Source organism: Rosa chinensis, chromosome 5 (genome assembly GCF_002994745.2).
Source record: "Rosa chinensis cultivar Old Blush chromosome 5, RchiOBHm-V2, whole genome shotgun sequence".
NCBI lineage: Eukaryota > Viridiplantae > Streptophyta > Magnoliopsida > Rosales > Rosaceae > Rosa > Rosa chinensis.
The window spans coordinates 33,760,153-33,780,016 of NC_037092.1; the positions used below are offsets into that span (position 1 = coordinate 33,760,153).

A 19,864-nucleotide genomic window follows, 5' to 3' on the forward strand; every position below is an offset into this window, starting at 1 on the left:
GGACGTTGTAGCAACCGATACTTGATAGGACTCATTGTTTTGACAAATCCCCTTGATTAATGCATCTTGTCCCAGAACATATCCCTTGGCAACCATTGTTTTGAAAACTTCCGCTATGTTGAGCTCATTAACCAAATAATTCCATGCAAATGACGCATCTTGAACTCCGATTGGATCATTACTTGATATTAAGCTGTCTATCCCCTCAATCCGTGATGTCATCTGTTGTACAGTGAGGATCGATGTCAAACTAGCTGTATAGCTCGAATTGATAATCAACACCACAAACAACCATATAATCAGCACCAGCCGTCCTAGAGTGCTCACAGTGTTCTCTCCTGAGCCAAGTTCAGTAACAGAGGATGTTAGAAGTTCCTAACAGGAATTGCATTCCTGAGATCAATGAAGATTAAGCATGAAATACATACTATGTGAGAAGAACATCGTCGAGAAACTAAACCTGCAAGGAAAAAGCAGTTTCAGTAAAATTACACAGCTAAAATAAAAAATCTGCAGGCAGCTGTAGTCATATTCTTACTCCATAAACTACAGAAATCTCAAGTTATTCACCAATTTCATAACCATGCCAATTGCTGCACATGTCAAACCACAATCATGATTTTCAGGACTTTTTTTGTTTTTCAATTACATCACCAAGTGATTTAATAGGCACCCCACACCCAGGCAACATCTAGGTCCATCAATTAGGGAATTTGGGCATTTTTCTTTCCAGAAAGACACCTTATGACTATATGAATTAGAAAGTCTCAAACAAATCAGAGGCCTAAATGATGTAGAACATACTAACCAAAAAATAGTCATGAGTTGTTCCCTTGGTGGACCACGGAACTCGTGATTAATCCTATGCTCTAGAATCCAAACAACGACTCCCACAAAAAGGAAGAATGCAACGGTGACTAACCACATCTCAATAGTAAATGGCTTCAGGAAAGCCCAAGGGTTTGATTTTACCTGTTTGACAGGAACAACTACAACTAGTCCTGATTCCATGTAAGGCTGTGTAAAATCAACCATTCTTGTCCTATTCGTAGTTATTGTAACATCCCCAACAACTGCATCAAAGTTCTGCAAAAAGGAATTGAGCATTAGTCAGCAATCCAGAATCCCAAACCAAGCCCATGTAGTAATAGGATAATACACTTCTGACAATTCTTTATCAAGAAATGATAACTGTAACATATATATACAGGTTAAAATCATTCAGTGTCTGAAATGACTTTGAAGTTGATTTGTGACAATTACAATCTTTAAGTTTCTTGATGAGAATTATATGGGATTTATAAAACCTGAGAAGTGCCACCATTTGGGTTAGTATTAACACCCACAGAAGAGATAAAGAAAGAGAAGAAGAGATAAATTACCTGCATCCTAGCCTCATCCTGTTTCCCAAGACCTCTCCATATAGTTCAACCTGAAACATGATACCATTAGAAAGAAAGGGGGTAAAGGTAAAAGCAAGAAATATGTCGAGGAGACTAGAAGTAGTCCTTAAAATCATATTGCTCCCATGATACCACTACTGAAAAATCATATAGCAAATACATATAAATGCATCAATAACATATCAATCAAAATCTGAATCAGAAGCATTCCCATATCTTATGAATTCAAGAGGGAAGAGAAAACCAGTTACTGCTCACTCCAACTAGGTACGCTGGTTTATTCATGATATGTATTTCAACTAATATAACAGTATATAACAGTCCCACAATAATGGCAAAGAAGTAGTAAACCTCCAAAATTCTAGTGACCCCTTGTCATTAAGCTCCAGTATAATCGTGTAATTTTCTGACTGGAAGTAAATATAAGTCGCAAAAAGTTATCTCAATTGGTTTGACCATTCAGTAAATTATCCTCTTTAGTTAAACTGATCATATTCAGTCCAGCAGGAAGCCTGTCTGGATTATCCAAGTGCTAATGATCATACCTACACAATTAATTAGCATTGAATTGAGAAAAGAAAACATATATCACTTTCAGACATTGGTGGAATCATCGGTCCCTTCTGTTTCTTTATCGGTGTATTTTATAAGAGTGTTCTGTACGTGATTACTTATCCATGTTCATAGTTTACAGATTATCATTTCCCGAAAAGAACTAAACTTGAATGTAACCACACCATTCTAAGCTTAACCAAATCAAAACCTCTAGCATTGCTGCACAACAAAACTGGCAACGAAATTGAAACAATGAAGCAACATAACCATCCAATCACTTTAATAAGAAAATAACCAGAAAAATTCAAAACAATTTCAATTACATTATCAAATTCAAAGCTTCAAAGCAACAAAGAGAGTACCTTAAACAATCAGTCCAACTCCTCCGCCTCCAGTTATATATGACCCAGTGCCCATTTCTATACAAAACATCCATGAATTGAAAAACTAACTCTCAGTTCTAAAGGCGTCTTTCTTTTCACTAGGCCAACCTTCATCGTTCCGCCGCCAACCTTCACAGCAGCCGGCGTAAAGAACTAGATCCAGCAACCTCGACCATACCTTTGCCTCAAAACACTATCGACCGCAGATCTTTCCCTAGATATGATTTTGAGCATCGATTCAATATGTTAGAGAAAGGAACAAAAAAATGAATCTACGCAGTCCAACATCCCGATTCAATCACCATTGATTACAAGAACCCTAATTTGTCATCTGAGAATAAATTACCAGAAAAATTGCATCAGAATCTGGTAATTTGTATAATTTGAGCATCGATAGAAGAATGTCTAACCTCATCGAAGAAGAGAGTTCCAGAGAAGAGGAATCGAAAATCAAAATCCGCGAAAATCTGAGTGCGATGTCGCGTCGAGGGAGATGAATTGCTGTGGTTTAGGTCGATTTGCCCCAAAATGAAAATTTAGGGCAAAAACGGAGGAGAGAGCGAGTTACTAGAGAGAGAGAGAGATTCAGAAGTGAAGATAATGGAGAGATGTCAATGTTTTGATGCACAAGAGGAGGAGACAACGTCGCTTAGCAGTAAAAGAAGAAAGAATCATGCGACGGAAGATGGTTGCAGTCGCTTCCGTCGCAAACCCAAGTGATTTTAGCAACGGCATCTTATTGCTGACGCAAACTTATTATGCTTTTGTGACTACATGTTTTGCTGAAGCAAATATATGAGCTTTGGCGACGGCAATTGAGTGCCGACACTAACCTTGTGTAGCGAATTGAATTCTTTTTTGTAGTGTGCATATATCTATCGATTAGGTAACATTTGAAAATGAACAATGATAAAAGTAATATGACAACATACAAAAGGAAAAGTTCATGAAATAGAACAAAATAATTTTCCATAAGAAAATTCAGGGTACAATGATGAGAAAAGAAAAGATTTGAAGAACTAAATCTGATGAATAACATACTTTATTAGTAGATACCATACTTTAGAAAGAGAATATGGTCACAAATGCATAAGTGATATACAAGTTCACAACAACAAATTTGAACTTATTCTATCTTATGGTCTACAGGAACTGAACTAGTATTTGTATAGTTTGAATTAATCAAGATGCTATATATAAAAATTTTCCTCAACAAAAATTCGAAACCAAAGCATGCATGAATTAAACCATAAATCACATACTTTTCAAAATGTTATAATTATATATGAACACTTTGTAAGGAAGATTTCCCAAGGGTAAATTAGGCATATAGAAAAACAAGAAAAAATATTAATTATACATTAATTCTCTACAAGGACGGTTGCCTACGTGGATTGGGTGTAGATTGATAGAAAAATATATATGCATAGGTTTTTTCCAATACCTCTTTAGAAAATTGGGTGTATATTAATTATACATCAATACTCTACAAGGAATGTTGCCTACGTGGATTAGATGTAGATTGATAGAAAAATATGTGGAACATATATAGAGTGAGAGTACTAGTCTGCTATTAATTCAAGAGTGTCAAGTAGTTGGCAAAATACACTTTTACCCTTAGCAGATCTGAGTCTCTCCACTAGCTTCATGTATATATGCAAGTTTATACTAAAATATTTAAATTACTAGATAATTCAAACGTGAAACTCCAATTCTACTTTAAGAGTAATTGGTCTACATCTATCTTCAATAGCATTTTGGCGCTGACTTGATTTAGCAGAAGAGATCGACTTAACATGGGAGAATTTTTCACAATATGAACTCATAGTTTTAAAATTAATGAAATATTAGACCTATGTTACTTGATTCCTATATCCTTAATTGAGTTGACGCCCTACACATTACAGGAATTTGTTACTTGAATTTTGGTAGGTCCTCAATGATTAAGTGGCATTTCAATTTGGGAAAATAAGAAATGCATTTATGCTATTGGTTTCATTTTTTCCCTTTCAGTAAGTATTTGCAATTTGTGCTGGTTTAAAGTAGTTTGCAGATTATTTAAATTTGTAGCCTTAAGAGCAACTCCAACAACTCCATACTAACTTATGGTTGTTTGCAACTTTTATAGAAAATCTGTTGTTTGGCTAGACTAGGGGTGGATCCAGGTGAAATTTGGAAGAGTCCACTACTAGAATTATGACCTCAGATATCGGCCAAAAACCGATGAGAAACAAAATCCAGACCGATGTCTTAGTGGGTGATGAGAAAGGTCTGGAAAATCCAGACATCAGTTTTTAGCCGATGTCTAGTATAAGTATACACATCGGTTACCCATAATAAATTGATGTAAATACGTTTAAATAATAACAAACTTGTATGTTTAACTATTGTTAAACCCTCATCTTATTACCTTTAATGCATAAAGAAATATATATATATATATATATATATATATCCTATGGCACAACTATGTATTTTAACATCGTTATTCATTTAAAAACAATGACCGATACTGTTTCACACATCGGTTTTTCTGCCCTTCATCGATGACAATACTTATACTGGACATAGATCTCTATCTAAAACACGATGTGAACTAGTTTATGGCACATCAATTCTAGCATAGTAATTCGATCTCTTATGGTTAATGGGACATCGATTTCCATTTTGAAACTGATTTATTTCTCTTAATAGACATATGTTTTTATGGTTATAACTGATTTAAACAATTGATTTAAACTTTATGTATAGGCATCATGTTCTTTAGATGAGGATGATGTCCACAAAATATGTAGCTGCTGCTATAAAATGCAATCCATATTTGACAAAAGTAATTTGAATATTAGAGTATTCTGTCTAAAATCATTATCCTTGACAGTTCACAAAATAGGCAAAATAAAATTCCAAATGCATGAATTAACATTTTCCAAGCAATTTTCACCTACTCTAATTGTTCTAGTCTCTTGCTCTATTTTCACAATCGTGAAAAGTTATCCTTGCATACATGTCTCCAACTTTCTCCGAGAAATTCATTGATAGCGATGGCATTCTGTCCATAAGTTAATGGTTAGAGCGCTAGCCAATATCCCCACAACAACCATTTCTTCATATCCTCTAAATAAAAAATAATAACAAAATTAATAAAAAGAAAAAAGACACAAGTTTAGCTTACTATCAGAATTTAATTGAGACACTACAATAACACATAAAAGCCCTGTTATGATTTCTCATATTAGATTAGACTATGCAGAGGATTTACCTTGTGATATGACAAAGCCACCCAGACCAAGAATGACAAGTAAAGCACCAAATCCAAATGTATTTGCAATAGTTACGTTGCTTCCTAGTGCCCATACTAATCGAAACAGTCCATTTGCCATCTGGCTAATAAATTTACTGCAGTAGTCAAAGCGATTCTCGGCTTGTTCAACTTGCCATAACCCCTCTTGTAAATCAATTCCTTCACACTCTTCAGGTTGGGGTGTCTGAAATCATGCAATCCTATTAGCCATACATTTATATGTTTACAAGTAAAACAAAGAGTTTAGTTGTATGCACCCATAAGTGACATATGGTCCAAACCAGCAAAACTAGTACAGAGTTTTTAGTGACATACTTTTCTTACTACAAACCATGTAGATATTGATAATAGATATGTCATCAAGAATTTTGATGACTTGAAGCAGAATTTTAATGGTGGCAAGTTTGCAGCACATATTGAGTGGAATTGATGTTAACTAATGCAACTTAACTTCATATATAAACCACTACCTTGTGTAAGTTGGTCCCATTTGATGTCGCTTTGTAGTTTTCAATTCTAGAGGCATTTAGAGATGCAGTAGTTGTGTCCAGATTTTGTTTCAATGAGCCATTTTCTTTGTTCAATCTAGAAATTTGATCCTGTCAAATGCCAAAAGCCATGTATGGCAATTTAGTATCAAAAATGGCATGGGTGTAGGATTTACAAATCCAATTACCTAAGTCAACAAGTCAAACAAAGAAATGAATTGAACACTATAATTTGATAGAAGAGCAAACAGATACCTCCTTTTCCTTTAACAAAGCTGCATAGTTTTTTTTATAATGCTTTAATTTCTGCCTCAGATTCCTGAAGTCTCTTAATCTCAGCTCGGTATCGTTCAATCTAAAAGGACATAATAATACACAATAAAAATATTACTCATAAAACATTCTATCAAATTTGATAAACCAAACAACAGCAGCAAGAAGACACAAACCATAACAGAGAACGAAAGACAATAGCAATGACCATCAACCCATCCAGACAATAGTCAAATGCATACACAAGTTGGATTTTCCACAGGTACAGACGTCAAATTAACAAGGACATACAGGCAATAGACTACTGCCTCATATTTAAAAACTATCAATCATCCCAAGTAGCATCACATATAGACTACTAGATTACATCCATACTGATAGTCATGCTTTTAGATCTTGTAGCTAATATACACATCTCTTACCAACTTTCCAACAAAGCATTACCAGCTATTCAATCCAAAACACATGAACATCACCTACAAATTCTTATTTTCATACTCCTAGCTGCATTTCCAACTTCTACCATGAAGGAATAGAAGATTCCAATCAATTACCAAACAAACAACACGGATACAATGCAGGTAACCATCAATATTTCCAAAGGTACAAGTATTACCTGTCTCAATCGCAAAAGCTACAAGATCTTCTTTGTCTTTGGATCAGTGTCATTGAAACTGAAAATACAATAATTAAAAGTATAAGGAAAATAACCAGAACTATAAAGATCTCAATATATAAATAAATTAAGGATCATGACCTACCCACGGATACGAATGATAAACAAAAGCATAGAGTCTGGCTCAACATAGAATCCTCCTTTCAGCCTTGCTTCAAGCTTCAACCTGACCAACTCATTGTCCTATATAATGCACACAAGTAGTATATTAACATGAAGAATAAACATAAAGGGGAAATCAATTAAAAGAAGCAGAGTGAAAATTAATATAATAAACCAAACAAGATGTACCTTCTCTGCGTACTCCTTGGTGTACTATTTGAATTTGTTGTAAATAAGCTTTCTATTCTCAGCATTCTACTTCTTGGAAGCTTCAAGCCCCTACTTCTTTGCCAAGGCCCATTCCTCCTCTTTCTTCCTCTTCTTTAGAACAGACTCTGAAACCACTACCTTGACTGCTGCACCCATCTCTACAAATATGGATCGTAGATAAATGAATGTACTTTCAAAACAGGCCTAATTCAATGTAAACTCAGCACTCAAAACAATATCTCTGAGAACAGTGTTTCACACACATCAAAAGGGTGGTTCAAAATATTGAAACAAAAACTAAAAATGAATGAAGCTAAGTATATACGATTCAATCACCGAAACCTCATCCACATCTTAAACTGAAACACACCATACATAAAGAAATAAGAAAAGATACCAAATTAAAATAAGTACTTCTAATCCACTTCACTAAAGAACCCTAGAAACCAACTTTCTGCTCAAAAATTTCAAATACACAAAGAAAAAACAAGCTCTAATCAACCAAAATGAAAGCTTTCCCAGTGTTAGACTAACAAAAATGTAGTAAACTTCTATATATACATCAAATTCCAACTAATCTGAACACAATTGTACATTCAAAACCCATATCCAAATCAAAATAAGCTTCAGAAAATATAGGCACTACTCGAATTGGAGTAACAGTGTTGCAAATGGGCATCGTGGCCTCCATTTCTCCAAAGCAAAGAGACCTAAGTAAACCCAGTCAATTCAAATCAAACAAAGAACAATATTAGTGTCACTAACCATCACAAACAAGTGAATTCTTAGATCTTGAACAAAATCTTTCAGAGACTCTGAAAAGAAATAAACATCAGAAGAGACGGAGAGAGAGCAGGAAGAAATGGGAATCTGCAAACCTAGAAACAAAGAACAAAGTGTGTATGAGTGAGTATCAGCAGTCAAAGTTACTTGAAATACACTGTGGAAATTAACATAGTGTGTATGAGTCTCCCTCATTGGAAACAGCAAACAAATAGAGCATGGGTTGAAGTACGAAAATTTTCGTTTGATCAATGAAACTGAAGAAACTTACTTCAATCCAAACTCAGATATATTTCAAAACGGAATCAATAAGTAACAGAGTACCTGATACTGGTTGCGCCGTCGTAATTGCGGTTATGTTCGGTTCCTCTATCGCTGGCATTTGGTGCTCGAAGTCACACCAATCGAGGAGGATAAACTCCTTAGAGGCAGGTTGGACCAGTTGGGGTTCGGATCTCGGAGCAACGACGTGGTGGCATTGGAAGAGAAGCATCGGCAGAGGCGATGGCGTAGAGAACGAGCTCAGGTTGGAGAAGGAGCTGAGGTCGGGGACTCGAAGGAGGCAGTTAGAGACTCAGAGTGAGAGTCTATCAATTAAGGTTCGAAAGCTTTTAGATAAAGTGACTAAGTGTTGGGGGGAATTACAATTTTAGACCCCGCGTTTCTCAAACTTTTAAACTTAGTCCCTACGCGTTTTTTAAAATTTTCCAAACGAAACTTTTCACATCATTTTATTTGGTGACTGATGTCCATAATAACAATAGAAATCGGTTTTTCCACAAACTAATGTTAGCACGTTTTTTAACATCAGGTGCAATCTTGAACGATTTAGTAGTGGCGATGTCTAATGACATTATTCTAGTAGTGGTCGAAACATAAAAAACATAGGAATTAGAAGCCCCGGCCCTTTGCTACATGAACCAAACCACTTTTGAAATACTACAACTGTTTTACTCCTATGCTAATTGCTATTTTTACTCCTTCGAGGACTTCTCAAAAATTTATTTAGGAATTTCATATTACCATGTGTATGTGGTGTGGTTTGAGACAACCTAATTGTTCCATGTAGTTTTTTTTAATTTTTTTTTAATAGTGATCTGTTCATTATTTCCCTTGTGTGCATGTGTCAACATCGTAGTGGTCGGGACCATGGAATTATAAAAATAAAAACATAAGTATTTTATGTACAAAATAAATAGGACTTTCTTATAAAAAAAATTTTTTTTTAAAAAAACAGGACTTTCATAGGTAAAAGTGCAACTCCAAAGGGACCAAATAAGAAAAGGAAACCCTACAAGGACTATAATTGTCATTGGGTTACTTTCTTTTCTCACAAAATCCCCCGAAATCTCAACAGTGTTTGGGTAAGGTACTTTGAGGAGGGAGATGATCGACTTTTAGATGGGATTAAAAATACCACGTGGAATCCCTTGTTTGGTAACAAAACAAGGAGGGACTTAAATTACTGGGATTTTAAGGGGTAGACCATTAGGCGGGATATGTATTAAGACAACTCCCTCCCTTGAGTTCCCCTAAACAGGCAAGATTTTGAAATTCCAGAATGGGAATAACGACGACTGCGCAACGTCTCGATTTCTCGTTCTCTCTTCTTCTTGCATCGCTAATCTCCAGGTTCGATCTGCATCTTGGGCTTTTGTTTCTCTTTGAATTCTAGAGTTTGATTGTTAAGTTTTGGATCTTTTCATCTCTGATTTGATCTATCCATGGTTAGGTGTTAGTATATATGCTTTATAATACTTCATTTGTGTATTTGGTTTTGTTATCCAATTTGACCTGATTGGCCTGCTACGTTGTACTTCTTTCATTTGATGGATTGTTTGTGGTTGTTTGCATGTTCTTTAGTTGTGAATGAGTTTTGTTGGTTGAATGCAAATTTGTGTTTTTAAAATTGGCTTTATTTAGTTGTTGGATTTTTTTTTTTTGATACACTAGGAATCTGTAGTGACATTTTTCCCTAGTTTCTCCACTATGAACAACAAATAGAAACCCGAGAACAATGTTGTGTTTTTGTGTCAAAGTACAATGTTCAAAGACCAGTCAGTATTCACTAACTAACATAAGTTGATAACATACCTGCATTGTCTAGAGCATTCACCCATACAATGTCCGTCTTCAATGTGATGATACATATTAAACTGATCTTAGCCTTGCTAGGAAATCACTGGTGGTCGTTGGAGCCTTACTAAAAAAAATAGCATGTGCTATTTTTTCTGGTCCTCAAATAAGTCTTGATTGTAGCTTCTACTGAACCCTGCATTGTCTAGGGCATTCACCCATACAATGTACGTGTTCAATGTGATGATACATATTAAACTGATCTTAGCCTTACTAGGAAATCATTGGTGGTCGTTGGAGCATTACTAAAAAAATAGCATGTGCTATTTTTTCTGGTCCTCAAATAAGTCTTGATTGTTGCTTCTCTGAACCCTGATAGACCCGATCCCGGATTCCATGGTGGAATCCAAGGTGGATCTGTATAGACTAAGTTAGAGAGAGATTTTTATCAAAAATTCGATATAACCTCCCCAAAAAATTGACTATCCAAGAACCTGTAAATCCAATAATACACTTCCAAAATCATAAATCTCTAATAACTTCCAATTAGGACCCCTGTCCTTCACAAAAACATCCACCACCAACCAAAGCAAGGGGTTATAACCCAACAATTGCATCTTAGGAATCCAATAGTCAATTTATGGTTACATCAGAGCATAAGTTACACGGTCCAATTAGGTAAGAAATATAAGAGTACGAAAGGGAACAAATCCTACAAGTCGAGATGGATGATGGTGGATAAGGAGAATGCATCAACGTGGTGCGGTCCGACCTCAGTGAAATGTACTACCTGGGCAAAATGAAAATCCAAAGAGCCCAGAGAAAAACATAGAAAATGTGAGACAAGCTCAGTGAGAGGACAAAAATAATTTAATATTTAAAACCACTTTGATAAATCTTATTTTCTTAAAGCCATTTCTCCTTCGTAAACTTTTGGCATGCAATTAACCAATTACAGTAAAAAGACAAGTTCAAAGATTATAAATCACGAATACTTTCACATACCAAATTATAAAGTAAACTTGTAACAAACTAAGCACTTTGCTTTAAAAAAGTCCCATAAGAAAACTAAAGGTATAACTGGAGAATAAACTCGATACCTGCTTGCAAAGGTCACTCAGTCCAAAGATATTTTGCATAACTTTCAAAACTACAAGGCATTACCAAACTTGTACCCAAAAACTGGTCATACACCTACAATGATCTAAATCAAAATAAGCAGAGCGTGGCAGACAATTGGTCATACACTCATGCCGAGCGAACTCAACATGAGCAGAGCTGGGGAGGGGAAGAATTGGTCGTACACTTGTGCACATCAGGCAGAGCAGGGGAGCTGGTCATACACTTGTGCGTCCGCCGGTACACAAGCAGAGCATGAGGGTATACGTGCACGTGACTGGAAAACTGATGAAGTATCGCCGTATCTTGCTGGGGTTGCGTACTCGTAAGGTAAGTTGAAATCCAATTTACTTTGCCAAAATAGAAGGTTCTTTCTTTTCGTACACGTAATAACAATTAAAACTTCATATCTAATAGATCATTTGAAAAGTTTCTTCCTTTCCCAAAAATAAGCAATTTACTTCAAAACATAAATTATAAAATTGCATAATGTCTACAACAATTAATTTATGAGAGATCACAATAAACTTCTTGAATAATAGATAGGTAATTAAGGACATCAATATCAAAGAATCGAAATAATTGCATGCATTTCTTTAAAACAAAGTCCAACTCACAATAAGGGTGACTAGGTGAGTCCCATCTCGGGAATGTCTTCGGAAGCTTGCTCAACTAGATTACCTAGTCAATAATAATTTATGAATAAATTAAGCTCAAACCAAAAAACTAAGTGAAGAAACGTTAATGCATCCTAGCCAAATCGTATCCTCTCCTTGACGTAATGTCACCCAAGTCTTTCTATCGTCAAGTATTCATCTTAACTTTCTTCCACTAGCTTCCCCCTAACTCCAACACTTCCAATTTACAATTTCCCCAATTTATTCTCAACACAAAATCTCAATTTCTCATCCAAAATGCAACAACTTTACTTGGGCTAATACTAACACATCCTAGGAAGCATAACAAATCTCAAAAGACCTAAAAATGGCCATGAAAGGCCGCTGGAGACGGTGAAGCCGCAGTGGCTCATGGTGGCCGGAATCCCAACTTCCAAAATCTTCAAATATATATGCAATATTATACTCAAAAGAAAGCCCATGAGGTAATGAACAACTTTATACCTTAGGATTTCTCCAAATTCTCAATGGTTTGGCCGGAATTCAGAAAATAGCCGGAAAACCACCCAATCTTCCCCCTTCGATTCGTCACGCACAATTGATAATAGGTCTTGAAACTTATGTAGATAGGAAGCCCATGAGGTAAGGAAGAGATTAGTATAAGAATTGTGGCCGAATTTGGCCGGAATCGGCGCCGGGGACGGAAAATATGAGCGGCAAGGGCTAGAGCTCGTTTTCTCTCTCTCCTTGATCTGTTTTTCACGTGAAAAATGGATTTTGGGGGGGGGGGGGGGATAGGGTGAGGTGAAATGACCAAAATACTCCTCACACGAAAATACTCATAACTTTCTCGTTACGACTCCGTTTAACAAACCGTTTGCTCCTACGTTCTCGTATTGTCGTGCTCTATTTTTCCATGCTAAGAAAATAATTTTTGGAAACTCCAAAAAAATAGTTTCCTATTAAGAAGGCTAATTTAACGATACGATGAATTGAAATATCTAAATACAATGCAAATAAATTAAGGGACAGTATTTCTGGGTACGGGGTGTTACAACCCACTAAAGAGAATGTGAAAGATATTTGGTGTTTGAGGTATAAGAACAAGAAGCTGTAATTTATGTAAGAATGAGCTAGGTACCTTCTGTAAGCAACGATTTATGAAAAAAACAAATTGATTTTCAAATACCCTTTGACAAGAGTATTTTCACTGTTAATAAGCCCATCCCCTTACACACACACACACAGAGATACACAAAATGGTAAAATTTGTTGTGAACAAGACTGGCAAAATTTATCTGCTTCTGAGTTTGCTATATAAGCAATGTATAAACTCTTAGGACAAAACACTATGATTAGTGATTATTTTAATCATGGTTAGTGTTGATAGGTGTGTGTGTCATGTCGTGTGCTACTGTCACTGTGGCAAATCGTTGGTGTTGTGTAAGAGATTCTAGGTAGTCTTTAGTTTAGGGGATTCAATTAAATGTTTTATATGTAATTGTGTGAGCTGGAATCAAATCGTTAATGGAATCAGATTCCATTCCTGTATTGCACATGAGTATTATTAGTCACTAACAATAGACTACAAGCTATCTGTACCTTTGGTCAGATATTGGCCTCATTTTTGTAGTTTCATTATAGCTTATTGTCCCTTAACATTGCTGGTGTAATGTTGAATCGTGATGTTGATTGAACTTGATGTTGCATCTGGATTTAAAGGGTTTAGGTTATTTGGGATTAGAATTATTTTTACTATTTTCATTTGCTATCTAGCAGTCTAAGTTCTCATGTAAATTTGTTATCTTTAGACTTGTTTGATCCTTATTTGAAACTGGACAGCTGTACAATTTCTTTCCCTTCAAGTTTCTATTTTGCTTTATGTACTTTTAAGAATTATCGATGAATATAACAACTTTCTTTTCATTCCTTGGAAATTACTCTATTTCTTCTTATTTTCGTATCATTTTTGGGTCCAGGCCCATATTAATTTTCCACTTATGTACGTAGATGGAATTTCCGAAAGTTCGTTCTTCCTTGGTTCATGTTCTTTTGAGCCATGGACTAGATTATGATTATGTTATTGCAATAAAAACTATAAAAGGTTGTGTAGCATATATGCACCCTTAAACATCATATAGCTTCTTCTCCTCATGGTTCCTATTTCTTATGTTTATTCTTTGCCTCATTTTCTGCATTTAAACGCTTGAATGCAGCTGTTTACTCATTTTGTAGATGGAGTTGAAGTTGATAGTTGATGCATTCCACCCATGAAGATTCCTGTCTAGTTGTTGTCCTTAAATGAAACTGTGGATGATGACAATGCATGGAATGAATATGCAAATATGACGGTTGATGAAGTTTATGAAGAGATTATGACAATACCTAATTTATAAGAAGTTCTTCATTGGAGAGAAATTGAAGTGTTTGCTAATAATGCAACAAAGTTTCAAACATTGAAGAGCATTCCACTTGAGAAGAAAAATGAATTTGTTTTGCAGTCAATGCCACGAGACTTTTGAAATTTGTATGATTTTGTTGTGACGTTTAGGATGTCATGCATCACTATAATATTAATAAAATATTGACATTTTACGTCTAAGATTTCAAGCAAGACCAAAATCAAATAGTGACTTTGAAATTTCAGTTGTTGCATTTTACATATTTCTAGTGTTTTTCATGTTTGATTCATTTTAATGGAAGTTTTCGAATTAATTGGTGAGCCACAAATTTTTTTGTTTTTCCTTCTATTTGGTCGTTAACCACAATAGTTCTATAGCAAAATTGAAAAGAAGATTAATTTGGTCAAAAAATAAACATATTTACAAAATCCCATAATTAAATCTCTTCACTAAAAAAAATTACCCAAACAAATCATTTAAATAATCCACGACTTATATTCTTTCACTTCAAGATCCCATCATTTGATAATCCATTCACCTTATAATCTCATCACCTTGAAGTCCTTTTGAACCTCTAAATCCCCTACCCAAACACTGCCTAATTCTTCGTTAGACTTGTGTTGAAAATCAAAGCGAAGCAAATGTCAGACTACTTTCCTCTGGAAGTTATAAACGAAATTCTAGTGAGGTTGCCCATTAGATCCTTGATCAAATGTAGCACTGTGTGCAAGTCATGGAAGTCTTTGATTGAAAGCTCAGCCTTTATAGACACCCACCTCAGCTGCTAAAACGACGATGCTAACCTCTTTCTGCTCAAGGTTGTAACCAAGGGAGTGGCCTTTCTTGATCTTTACTTGCTACATGACCCAGAAATCAGTGAGTCTAACAATCTGATAAATCCTTCATTACTTGTGGAACCAAATCAAACAAGTTCACTTGAGTTTGATGTGCATGCATGTAATGGGCTCATATGCATATCTTCACAATCACATCTTCCCCACATTGCAATCATTTGGAACCTATCTATCAGAAGGTTTGTGATTTTGCCTAGGCCTAGTATTACTTTTGAGTCTGAGGATATAGAAGAATCTTAGGATGAAGAAGAAGCCTATGCCTTTGGCTTAGATATGCCCACAAATGACTATAAGGTATTGAGAATTGTGATTTCTATGGACGATTCCATTGTTTCTCCACAAACCCCATGTGAGGTTGAGGTTTACTCGTTAGCCAGGGGCTAGCTGCTGAATTAAGAATCTTAGTGCTGCTGTTGTTCCCAAAGGTTATAAGAAATTTCAGGATCATGTTTATCTAAATGGCGCTCTTCATTGGTTTCAATATGGTGAGGAAACTCGTGGTCAGGGTACAGACAATTTCTTTACCGCTTTTGATATGTACAATAAAATATTTTGTAATAAAAGAATAACAAAATTATATCAAGCAAAAGGGTCCATGATTCCTTTGCAATAAAAGAATAACAAAATTATATCAAGCAAGAGGGTAATGATGCAATTTCATAGAGCTACCTTGCAAAAACTAGGCACATAGAAATTAAGATCATTAAGTTTGAAGAAGGATTTAGACAAAACAAGACGCTTAGCAGAGAATGTTAATTACTAGGTCATCTAGAAATTGGTTTACACAAATAGAGCTCAAGTTTTTTGTTGTCTCTCTAAAACATATGATGATAAGGCAATCATCTAGAGATTTAAGATTTTTTTTTTTGGGCCAATATACACCTCTAAAACATTAAACTCTAATATATGCTCCTACATAATCATCCATAAAAAGACATAAGAATATCATAGATGAGAAAATAGTAAACCCAACTTCATCCATACGAACGAATTTCGGAAAGAGTATCAATATCTATTAGAAATCATGCTTAAGGATTGTTAAAAAAGATCATCCTGTCCAAAAAACTCGTCTTTTGTCCAAGCTTTTTACTTCGTAGTTAAAGAATAACAAAATTATATCAAGCAAGAGGGATGAAATTTCATAGAGCTAGCTTGCAAAAACTAGGCACATAGAAATTAAGATCATTAAATTTGAAGAACGATTGAGTCAAAACAAGAAGCTTAGCAGAGAATGTTAGTTACTAAGTCATCTAGAAATTGGTTTACACAAACAGAGCTCAATTTTTTTGTTGTCTCTCTAAAACATATGATGATAAGACAATCATTTTTTTTTTTTTTGGCAAATATACACATCTAAAACATTAAACTCTAACATATGCTCCTACATAATCAACCATAAAAAGGGATAAGAATATCTTTGATGAGAAAATAGTAAACCCTACTTCATCCATACGAACGAATTTCGAAAACAGTATCAATATCATTAGAAATAATCATGCTTAAGGATTGTTAAAAAAGATCATCATGTCCAAAAAACCTCGGCTCTTCTCCAAACCTTTTACTTCGTAGTATCTTATTAGTAATCCTAAGCTCTTCTTTTATATTGTGGTAAAAATTTTGAACTACTTGAACATTTTTCTGATTAGAGAACTCTCAAGATTTTAGAAGTGTAGATAGTGATCTACTGATCTTGCTGCATTTCTTGAACATTTTTGTTCATTACCTAACCACTTAGACCTGTGTAGTATGATGGCTCCTCAGATCTTCAACATCCTGCTTATAACTTTGGAGATTTCGATAGTGATCGTTAATTATGGTCAACTCCACAACATGATGTTACTCTTCATTCGAGTGGTTTTGTCATTCAGGCTTTGTAGCATTTTTCCAATTCGTAATAATAACTTCCCCTTGACATATGTTTCTAGGGTTCCTCATCTCCCAGCTATCTATGGCAGCAATCACCACTCTGGCAGCAAGAAGCACACGCTCAGGAGATGGGAAACCATTAAAAGCTATGCGAACTATGTCATGTTGCAATTGCTAAACGCTTTGATATCTATGTCACTAGAAAAGAAATTTTCCAAATCATCAACCATTACATAGCTTGGCTCTTTGATCGATAGCTAAGTGGATAAAATTGTTACCAATGAAGGCTATTGTAGTTGTCTACTTGGTCTACAAATCAACAAGTGATTAGTATATTTGAAGGATTAGAAATGATATGAAACATGGTACGCCGCGACTTTACATTTAATGCATGATAAGAATAGTCAAATTTGTTTGAACCCATTGTCATCTCAATTTGGCTCATATATATCCTAGTTTAGGAAGACTTAACACTTATTAATTTGTTATTAAGGGCCACAACAGTCGAGCTGAGTTAGATGGCAAGCACGCGGCTATTAAAGCAATGCATTGGATTCAAGAGTATAAGAGATATTGTGTTCTAATGGATCGAAAGCACTTGAATCTCCCAATCAATCATACAAAACCACCGGAATGTTGGTGCCCTCTATTGCAGACTTTTTAGAAACTGAATGTGGATGCGGCATATGACAAAGCTAATAATAGAATAGGACTGAAAATGGTAGTTCGAGATTGTCACGTCTCAAATCCGGTGTTAGTGGATTTTACACACCTAAAATCGAATCTAATGTGTGAATGATAAAAATAAAATAAAATTAAAAGAACACTAAATACATTTTCAGAAATCGTCGAAATAAAACGGCTACAAACATTTTGCTTAAAAACTCTTGGGTTCAAAGAAGCGAGGATTTTGACTTCCTCGCTATCTATTGAACTACTATATATTTTTTTGCAGCAGAAGAATGAAAGACATGCTCGACACATAGGAAGTTCCTATCGTGTAAACTGTTAGTTGTTAAATCCTTGATGTAGTGGGCATATGCCCTTTATATTACTGGAATTTAGTGTGTTATGTTAAATCCCCCTTTAGGAGGCATTTAAGGACCTTAATGATGCATGTATCTGCTATGTGTCTCATCTTTTTACCCAAACATCAACAATTTATCAGGCTGAAGCATAATCTGTTTGGACATTCATGCTATTCTACTCATAACTTTTTAAGAATGCAATCGTGGTATGCTACATGAGGGATTTGCAGGTAACTTACCTTGACTTTAGTGAAGGGGAAAGCGGATGAGTGAAACAGTTTCGAGTCCCCTAATACTGCAAGGTATGGCTACTCTCGTCCAAAGAATGAATAGTCTAGGAATGTTGATACATGTCTTGGAGAACTTAAGATTCTCTTGATTCTTAATTTTGGTTACATAAGATTTAGTCCTTCTAGAATCCTCATTCTAGGCATAAGCTTAGGATACACCAGTTCATTCCCAATTCTCGGGGCCTGGAATTGTTCGCTAGGCATCTAGTAGTGATGATAAGACGGGCTATGGCCTAAAGGATGAAGAATAAAGTGCACAGCTAGTAAACATTTGTTGAAATTAATGTTTGATTTATTATATAATATATATTACAGTATATGATTAATTATAGATTAGCTCCAAAAACTACTGCATCCTTCTGTGGTTTATTATACCTGTGTTCTGAATAGGGTACTCAATTGATCATGAGTAATAACAATGATAAAAACTACATTGATAAATAATGTCACACATCCCTATACAAAATATACATTAGAAGATTAAAATGTAGTACGCAAATTAACAGAGTTTAATTAGTTCCAAAAATGTTATCTGGAAAAACGCTTTAGATAGATCATATTAACTTCCAATACATGAAACAAAAAACCATCCAAATTGTTCTTTTTATGTGGTTTAGGAAACTTCAGAAAACCCTAACGGACAAAAACAGGTCATTTAGTGGTTCACCACCTATTGAACTACGGACTATAGTGCTTGGTAGCTATAGAGTGAAGGATAGGCTCTGCAACTCGCAGAAACTTACTTCTTATAAGTTGTTATTTGTTAGATCCATGTTGGAATTGTTAAACCCTCCAAATATGTGAAACGACAGCAAACAAACAAAACAACTCCATTCTAGCGCAGAGGAGCAAGACACGAAAAACGGCCAGGATGGCTGGAGGTAGTCAATCTGGACATATGATGCCAAACTTTGGAATATGAATATTATGCCTCAAGGAACTAATATCATCAACAGAGGAAGTGGCTTCTCTAGTAGTCGAACGAGATGACTTCAAATTGCTCTGCTAAGTGCTTGTATCTTGGATAATGGTCTCAATTCGGTGCCAATAAATTTCACAGTAGTTGACACAGTTGTGTTTGAGGTTAAAGAGAAGAGTGTGATAAACCATTTTTGAAGGCACTGCATTCAGCAATCGGAGCAGTAGCATGACCCAGGTTACTTGCACCAGCAATTACGGGGACGCCGGCCATTTGCATTTCTAATAATAAATCCCCCAGCCGCTTTTGAGAGATTTTGCACAGAGCCAACAATATTCATCTTGAGAGTATTGTCGCTTGAGCGAGCGTCAAATATTTGACTTGTTTATGAGGATTCCGAACCCAATAATTGTCTCCAAATATGGCAGTAGCATGAAGGACAACATGCTAGGCTAGAACAACGACGAACATGCAGAAGATTCTGGTGCTTGATTGATATTTTGTTAACCAAGCTCGAGG

At 35.4% G+C, this 19,864-nt stretch overlaps 3 long non-coding RNA genes across 3 annotated transcripts; all 3 read right to left on the reverse strand.

Moving 5' to 3' along the window:
• Nucleotides 1-174: 174 nt before the first annotated feature.
• Nucleotides 175-877, reverse strand: LOC112201636. Its single transcript, XR_002936835.2, has 3 exons — nucleotides 809-877; nucleotides 429-460; nucleotides 175-338 (listed from the first exon to the last, which is right to left on the reverse strand). It is a non-coding gene; the product is annotated as an uncharacterized LOC112201636 (long non-coding RNA).
• A 5,232-nt stretch (nucleotides 878-6,109) lies between these two features.
• LOC112168458 lies at nucleotides 6,110-7,484 on the reverse strand. The gene is made up of 4 exons (XR_002924246.2): nucleotides 7,371-7,484; nucleotides 7,020-7,262; nucleotides 6,386-6,485; nucleotides 6,110-6,241 (listed from the first exon to the last, which is right to left on the reverse strand). It is a non-coding gene; the product is annotated as an uncharacterized LOC112168458 (long non-coding RNA).
• A 3,326-nt stretch (nucleotides 7,485-10,810) lies between these two features.
• Nucleotides 10,811-12,759, reverse strand: LOC121049630. The gene is made up of 3 exons (XR_005800943.1): nucleotides 12,491-12,759; nucleotides 11,987-12,050; nucleotides 10,811-11,040 (listed from the first exon to the last, which is right to left on the reverse strand). It is a non-coding gene; the product is annotated as an uncharacterized LOC121049630 (long non-coding RNA).
• Between the last annotated feature and the right edge of the window lie 7,105 nt (nucleotides 12,760-19,864).